This window comes from Arachis hypogaea, chromosome 9 (genome assembly GCF_003086295.3).
Source record: "Arachis hypogaea cultivar Tifrunner chromosome 9, arahy.Tifrunner.gnm2.J5K5, whole genome shotgun sequence".
Taxonomy (NCBI): domain Eukaryota; kingdom Viridiplantae; phylum Streptophyta; class Magnoliopsida; order Fabales; family Fabaceae; genus Arachis; species Arachis hypogaea.
Genome location: NC_092044.1, coordinates 37,044,527 through 37,052,139, shown reverse-complemented (window position 1 = coordinate 37,052,139; position 7,613 = coordinate 37,044,527). Strand labels below are relative to the sequence as shown.

Below are 7,613 nucleotides of genomic sequence, written 5' to 3'. Positions count from 1 at the left end.
AAACTTGGTAGCGCTCTCAAACGTGAGTCACACTTTGTCACAACTTCGCACAACTAACCAGCAAATGCACTGGGTCGTCCAAGTAATAAACCTTACGTGAGTAAGGATCGATCCCACGGAGATTGTTGGTATGAAGTAAGCTATGGTCATCTTGTAAATTTCAGTTAGGCGGATTCAAATGGTTATAAAGGTTTCGAAAATAATAATGAATAAAGCATAAAATAAAGATAGAGATACTTATGTAAATCCTTGGTGGGAGTTTCAGATAAGCGCATGGAGATACTATGTTCCTTCTGAATCTCTGCTTTCCTACTGCTTTCATCTAATCCTTCATACTCCTTTCCATGGCAAGTTGTATGTAGGGCATCACCGTTGTCAATGGCTACATCCCATCCTCTCAGTGAAAAAGGTCCAAATGCTCTTGTCATAGCACGGCTAATCATCTATCGGTTCTCGATCATGTCGGAATAGAATCCATTGATTCTTTTGCGTCTGTCACCACGCCCAACAATCGCGAGTTTGAAGCTCGTCACAATCATTCAATCCCTGAATCCTACTCGGAATACCACAGACAAGGTTTAGACTTTCCGGATTCTCAAGAATGGCCGCCAAAGGGTTCTAGCTTATACCACGAAGATTCTGGTTAAGGAATCCAAGAGATACATGCTCGGTCTAAGGTAGAACGAAAGTGGTTGTCAGTCACACGTTCATAGGTGAGAATGATGATGAGTGTCACGGATCATCACATTCATCATGTTGAAGTACAACGAATATCTTAGAACAAGAATAAGCTGAATTGAATAAAAAATAGTAGTAATTGCATTAAAACTCGAGGTACAGCAGAGCTCCACACCCTTAATCTATGGTGTGTATAAACTCCACCATTGAAAATACATAAGTGATGGTCCAAGAATGGCCGAATGGCCAGCCCCCATAAACGTGATCAAAGGATCATAAGGTAATCCAAAAATAATCCAAAGATGTCTAATACAATAGTAAAATGTCCTATTTATACTAGACTAGTTACTAGGGTTTACAGAAATAAGTAATTGATGCAGAAATCCACTTTTAGGGCCCACTTGGTGTGTGCTTGGGCTGAGCTTGAGCTTTACATGTGCAGAGGCTTCTCTTGGAGTTAAACGCCAAGTTGTAACGTGTTTTTGGCGTTTAACTCTGGTTTGTGACGTGTTTCTAGCGTTTGACTCCAAAATGCAGCATGGAACTGGCGTTGAACGCCAGTTTGCGTCATCTTAACTCAAATAAAGTGCAAATTATTATATATTGCTGGAAAGCTATGGATGTCTACTTTCTAACGCCATTAAGAGCGCGCCATTTGGAGTTCTGTAGCTCCAGAAAATCCATTTTGAGTGTAGGGAGGTCAGAATCTAACAGCATTAGCAGTCCTTTGTCAGCCTCCTATCAGACTTTTGCTCAGGTCCCTCAATTTCAGCCAAAAAATACCTGAAATCATAGAAAAACACACAAACTCATAGTAAAGTCCAGAAATGTGAATTTTGCATAAAAACTAATAAAAACATCCCTAAAAGTAGCTAGATCCTACTAAAAACTACCTAAAAACAATGCCAAAAAGCGTATAAATTATCCGATAAAAGAAGAGAATATACTATAAATCCCAAAATAGGATAAAAGAAGAGAATATACTATAAATCCCAAAATATCAATGAATATTAGCTTTAATTAGATGAGCGGGACTTGTAGCTTTTTGCTTCTGAACAGTTTTGGCATCTCACTTTATCCTTTGAAGTTTAGAATGATTGGCCTCTATAGGAACTCAGAGTTCAGATAGTGTTATTAATTCTCCTAGTTAAGTATGTTGATTCTTGAATACAGCTACTTTTATGAGTCTTGGCCGTGGCCCTAAGCACTTTTTTTTCCAGTATTACCACCAATACATAAATGCCACAGACACATAACTGGGTGAACCTTTTCAGATTGTGACTCAGCTTTGCTAAAGTCCCCAGTTAGAGGTGTCCAGAGCTCTTAAGCACACTCTTTTTGCTTTGGATCATGACTTTAACCACTCAGTCTCAAGCTTTTCACTTGGACCTGCATGCCACAAGCATATGGTTAGGGACAACTTGATTTAGCCGCTTAGGCCTGGATTTTATTTCCTTGGGCCCTCCTATCCATTGATGCTCAAAGCCTTGGATCCTTTTTTACCCTTGACTTTTGGTTTTAAAGGCTATTGGCTTTTTCTACTTGCTTTTTCTTTTTCTTTCTAATTTTTTTGCCACTTTTTTTTCACAAGCTTCTTCTTTTTCACTGCTTTTTCTTACTTCAAGATTCAATTTTATGATTTTTCAGATTATCAATAACATTTCTCTTGTTCATCATTCTTTCAAGAGCCAACAATTTTAACATTCATAAAGAACAAGATCAAAAATATGCACTGTTCAAGCATTCATTCAGAAAATAAAAAGTATTGTCACCACATCAATATAATTAAACTAATTTCAAGGATGAATTCAAAACTCATGTACTTCTTGTTCTTTTGTTTTAGAAACATTTTTCATTTAAGAGAGGTGAAGGATTCATGGAATTATTCATAGCCCTAAGACATAGTTACTAAATACTAATGATCATGTAATAAAGACACAAACATAGACAAACATGAAGCTCAAAAATCGAAAAAATAGAGAGATAAGAACAAGGAAGTTAAGGAATGAGTCCACCTTAGTGATGGTGGCACCTTCTCCTTGAAGGACCAATGGTGTTCTTGAGCTCCTCTATGTCTCTTCCTTGCCTCTCTTGCTTGATCCTTAGTGATTTTGGTGCTCCTATCCTTAGTTGCTCCCAATAATTGTGTGGAGAAAAATGTATCCCCTGAGGTATCTCAGGGATTTCTTGATGAGGGAATTCCTCATGCTCTTGTTGATGTCCATAAGTGGGTTCTCTTGATGTGCAATCAAATGCTCTACTATTGAGCTATGGACCCTTGAGATGAATCTCTCCATCTTCTATGACTCGGAGGTGGAAGCTTTTGTCTTTCCTTTCCTCTTTCTAGAGGTTTCTCCGGCCTTAGGTGCCATCAATGGCTATGGAAAAACAGAAAAAGCTATGCTTTTGCCATACCAAACTTAGAATATTGCTCGCCCTCGAGCAAGAGAAGAAAGAATAGAAGAAAAAGAAGAAAGAAAAAAAATGGAGGAGAGGGAGAGAGGTGTGTATTTAGCCAAGGGGGAGAAGAGAGGGTTGTATTGTGTGAAAATGAAGAAGGATAGAGGGGTTTATATAGTGGAGGGAGAGGGGTTAAGGTTCGGCCATATTGGGTGGGTTTGGGTGGGAAAGAGAATTTGAATTTGAAGGTAGGTGGGGTTTATGGGGAAGAGTGGATGGATGAGTTGAGGTAAGTGGGGATCCTGTGGGGTCCACAGATCCTGAGGTGATTCTGTGGGGTCCACAGATCCTGAGATGTCAAGGCTGAATCATCACTGCACCAATTAAGCGTGTAAAATGCCCTCTGCTTGCAATCTTGGCGTTTAACGCCAGACTGAAGCTTGTTTCTGGCGTTTAACGCCAGCCTGATGCTTGTTGCTGGCGTTAAACACCAGCTTTCCTCAGGGTGCAATCCTGGCGTTTAAATGCCAGATTGCTGCTTGTTTTGGTGTTCAACGCCAGATCCATGCTCTTTTCTGGTGTTGAACACCAGCCAGATGCTCATTACTGGCGTTCAAACGCAAGTAAGCTCTTTCTCTAGGGTATGCTGTTTCTTCTGCTATTTTTTGATTCTGTTTTTAATTTTAGTATTTGTTTTGTGACTCCACATGATCATGAACCTAATAAAACATAAAAAAATAAAATAAAACAAAATAAAATAAAATTGGATAAATAAAAATTGTGTTGCCTCCCAATAAGCGCATTTATGTCACTAGCTTGACAGTGTGCTCTCATGGAGCTTCACAGGTGATCAGGTTAATGTTGTGGACTCCCAACACCAAACTTAGAGTTTGAATGTGGGGATTCAACACCAAACTTTGAGTTTGGTTATGGCCTCCCAACACCAAACTTAGAGTTTGATTGTGGGCGCTTTGTTTGACTCTGTATTGAAAGAAGCTTTTCATGCTTCCTCTCCATGGTTGCAGAGGAAGATCCTTGAGCTTTAAACACAAGGTAGTCCCCATTCAATTGAAGGACTAGCTCTCCTCTGTCAACATCAATCACAGCTCCTGCTGTGGCTAGGAAGGGTCTTCCAAGGATGATGCATTCATCCTCCTCCTTCCTAGTGTCTAACATTATGAAATCAGTAGGGATGTAAAGGCCTTTAGCCTTTACTAACACGTCCTCTACCAATTCATAAGCTTGTCTTATTGACTTGTCTACCATCTGTAATGAGAATGTGGCAGCCTGTACCTCAAAGATCCACAGTTTCTCCATTATAGAGAGTGGCATAAGATTTATGCCTGATCCCAGGTCACATAGAGCCTTCTCAAAGGTCATGGTGCCCATGGTACAGGGTATTAAGAATTTACCAGGATCTTGTTTCTTCTGAGGTAAAGTTTGCTGAACCCATGTATCTAGTTCACTAATGAGCAAGGGAGGTGCATCTTCCCAAGTCTCATTACCAAACAACTTGGCATTCAGCTTCATGATAGCTCCTAGATATTGAGCAACTTGCTCTCTAGTTGTATCTTCATCCTCTTCAGAGGAAGAATAGTTCTCAGAGCTCATGAATGGTAGAAGGAGGTTTAATAGAATCTCTATTGTCTCTATATGAGCCTCAGATTCCTTTAGGTCCTCAATAGGGAACTCCTTCTTGTCTGCGAGACGTCCCATGAGGTCTTCCTCATTGGGATTCACGTCCTCCCCTTCCTATCTAGGTTCGGACATTTTGATTATGTCAATGGCTTTACACTCTCTTTTTGGATTCTCTTCAGTATTGCTTGGGAGAGTACTAGGAGGAGTTTCAGTGATTTTCTTACTCAGCTGGCCCACTTGTGCCTCCAAATTTCTAATGGAGGACCTTGTTTGACTCATGAAACTTAAAGTGGCCTTAGACAGATCAGAGACTATGTTTGCTAAGCTAGAGGGGCTCTGCTTAAAATTCTCTGTCTATTGCTGAGAAGATGATGAAAAAGGCTTGCTATTGCTAAGCCTGTTTCTTCCACCATTATTAAAGCCTTGTTGAGGCTTCTATTGATCCTTCCATGAGAAATTTGGATGATTTCTCCATGAGGAATTATATGTGTTTCCATAAGGTTCACCCATGTAATTTACCTCTGCCATTGCAAGGTTCTCAGGATCATAGGCTTCTTCTTCAGAAGATGCCTCTTTAGTACTATTGGATGCATTTTGCGATCCATTTAGACTTTGAAAAATCATGTTGACTTGCTGAGTCAATATTTTGTTCTGAGCCAATATGGCATTCAGAGCATCAATTTCAAGAACCCCTTTCCTCTGAGGCATCCCATTATTCACGGAATTCCTCTCAGAAGTGTACATGAATTGGTTATTTGCAACCATGTCAATGGGTTCTTGAGCTTCTGCAGGCATTTTCTTTAGGTGAATGGATCCACCTACAGAATGGTTCAGTGACATCTTAGAGAACTCAAATAGACCATAATAGAATATATCCAAAATGGTCCACTCTAAAAGCATGTCAGAAGGACACCTTTTGGTCATCTGCTTGTATCTTTCCCAAGCTTCATAGAGGGATTCACCATCTTTCTATTTGAAGGTCTAAACATGCACTCTGAGCTTGCTCAGCTTTTGAGGAGGAAAGAACTTAGCCAAGAAGGCCGTGACCAGCTTATCCCAAGAGTCCAGGCTATCTTTAGGTTGTGAGTCCAACCATGTTCTAGCTCTGTCTCTTACAGCAAAAGGAAAAAAGCATGAGCTTGTAGACTTTCAGGATCTACTCTATTAGTCTTAACAGTCTCACAGATCTGCAAGAATTCAGTTAAAAACTGATAGGGATCTTCTAATGGAAGTCCATGGAACTTGCAATTCTGTTGCATTAGAGCAACTAGTTGAGGTTTCAGCTCAAAATTGTTTGTTCCAATGGTAGGGATTGAGATGCTTCTTCCATCAAACTTGGAAGTGGGTGTAGTATAATCACCAAGCATCCTCCTTGCATTATTATTTTCGGCTGCCATCTCCTCTTCTTTTTCGAAAATTTCTGTAAGGTTGTCTCTGGATTATTGTAATTTAGCTTCTCTTAGTTTCCTCTTTAGAGTCCTTTCAGGTTTAGGATCTGCCTCAACAAGAATATTCTTGTCCTTGCTCCTGCTCATATGAAAAAGAAGGGAACAAAAAATAATAATAGGGATCCTCTTTACCACAGTAGAGATATTCCTTTATGTTAGTAGAAGAATAAAAGAATAGAAGAGGGAAAAGGTGAGAATCTAAACACAAGGGGGAAGAGTGGGTTCGAATTCTTGAGTGGAAGAGAAGTGTTAGTAAATGAATAAATAAATAGAAAGGGATGAAAGAGGGAGAAATTCGAAAATAAATTTTGAAAAAGGGTTAGTGATTTTCGAAAATTAAGAGAAGAATTAAAATTAAAATTAAAATTTGAAATAATTAGTTATTTAAGAAAATTTTGAAAAAAGGGGGAGGTAATTTTCGAAAATTAGAGAGAGGAAAGTAGTTAGGTGGTTTTGAAAAAGAAAAGAAATAGTAAAACAAACAAAAGGTCACTTAGTTAGTTGAAAAAGATTTGAAAATTTATTTTAAAAAGATAAGAAGTTAGGAAAGGTTTTTGAAATCAATTTTGAAAAAGATATGATTTGAAAAAGATATTTTGAAAAAGATATGATTGAAAAAGATATTTTGTAAAAATATTTGATTTTTAAAATTAAAATTGATTACTTGACTAACAAGAAACTAAAAGATATGACTCTAGAATTAAAGATTGAACCTTTCTTAACAAAAAAGTAACAAACTTCAAATTTTTGAATCAATCACATTAATGGTTAGTAAAGTTTTCAAAATTTTGAGATAAAGATAAGAAAAAGATTTTGAAAATAAATTTTAAAAATTTTTGAAAATAATAAAAAAATGAAAAAGATTTGATTTTTGAAAAAGTTTTGAAAAGATAAGATTTTTTAAAATTGAAATCTTGACTTGACTAACAAGAAACAACTTATTTTAAAAATTTTTGACTAAGTCAACCCAAAGATTTCGAAATTTATGAGTAAAATAAGGAAAAGATATTTTTTATTTTTGAATTTTTAATGAAGAGAGAGAAAAACACACAAATGACTCACAACATGAAAATTATGAATCAAAACTCGTGATACATGCAAGAACACTATGAATATCAAGATGAACACCAAGAACACTTTGCATATCAAGATGAACATCAAGACTTATTTTTGAAAAATTTTCAAGAAAGGAAAAACATGCAAGACACCAAACTTAGAAAATTTTAATACTTAGACACTATGAATGCAAAAGTGCATGTGAAAAACAACAAAAAACACAAAACATGAAAATTTAAAGATCAAACAAGAAGACTTGTCAAGAACAACTTGAAGATCATGAAGAACACATGCATGAATTTTCGAAAAAAATGCAAAAGTTTCTAAAACACTGACTCCAAACTTAAAAATTGACACTAGACTCAAACAAGAAACACAAAATATTTTTGGTTT

At 37.2% G+C, this 7,613-nt stretch overlaps 1 non-coding gene across 1 annotated transcript; it reads left to right on the top strand.

The window, feature by feature from the left end:
• Positions 1–5,614: 5,614 nt before the first annotated feature.
• Positions 5,615–5,718, top strand: LOC112713818 (small nucleolar RNA R71). Its single transcript, XR_003158779.1, has one exon. It is a non-coding gene; the product is annotated as a small nucleolar RNA R71 (small nucleolar RNA).
• Positions 5,719–7,613: the final 1,895 nt, after the last annotated feature.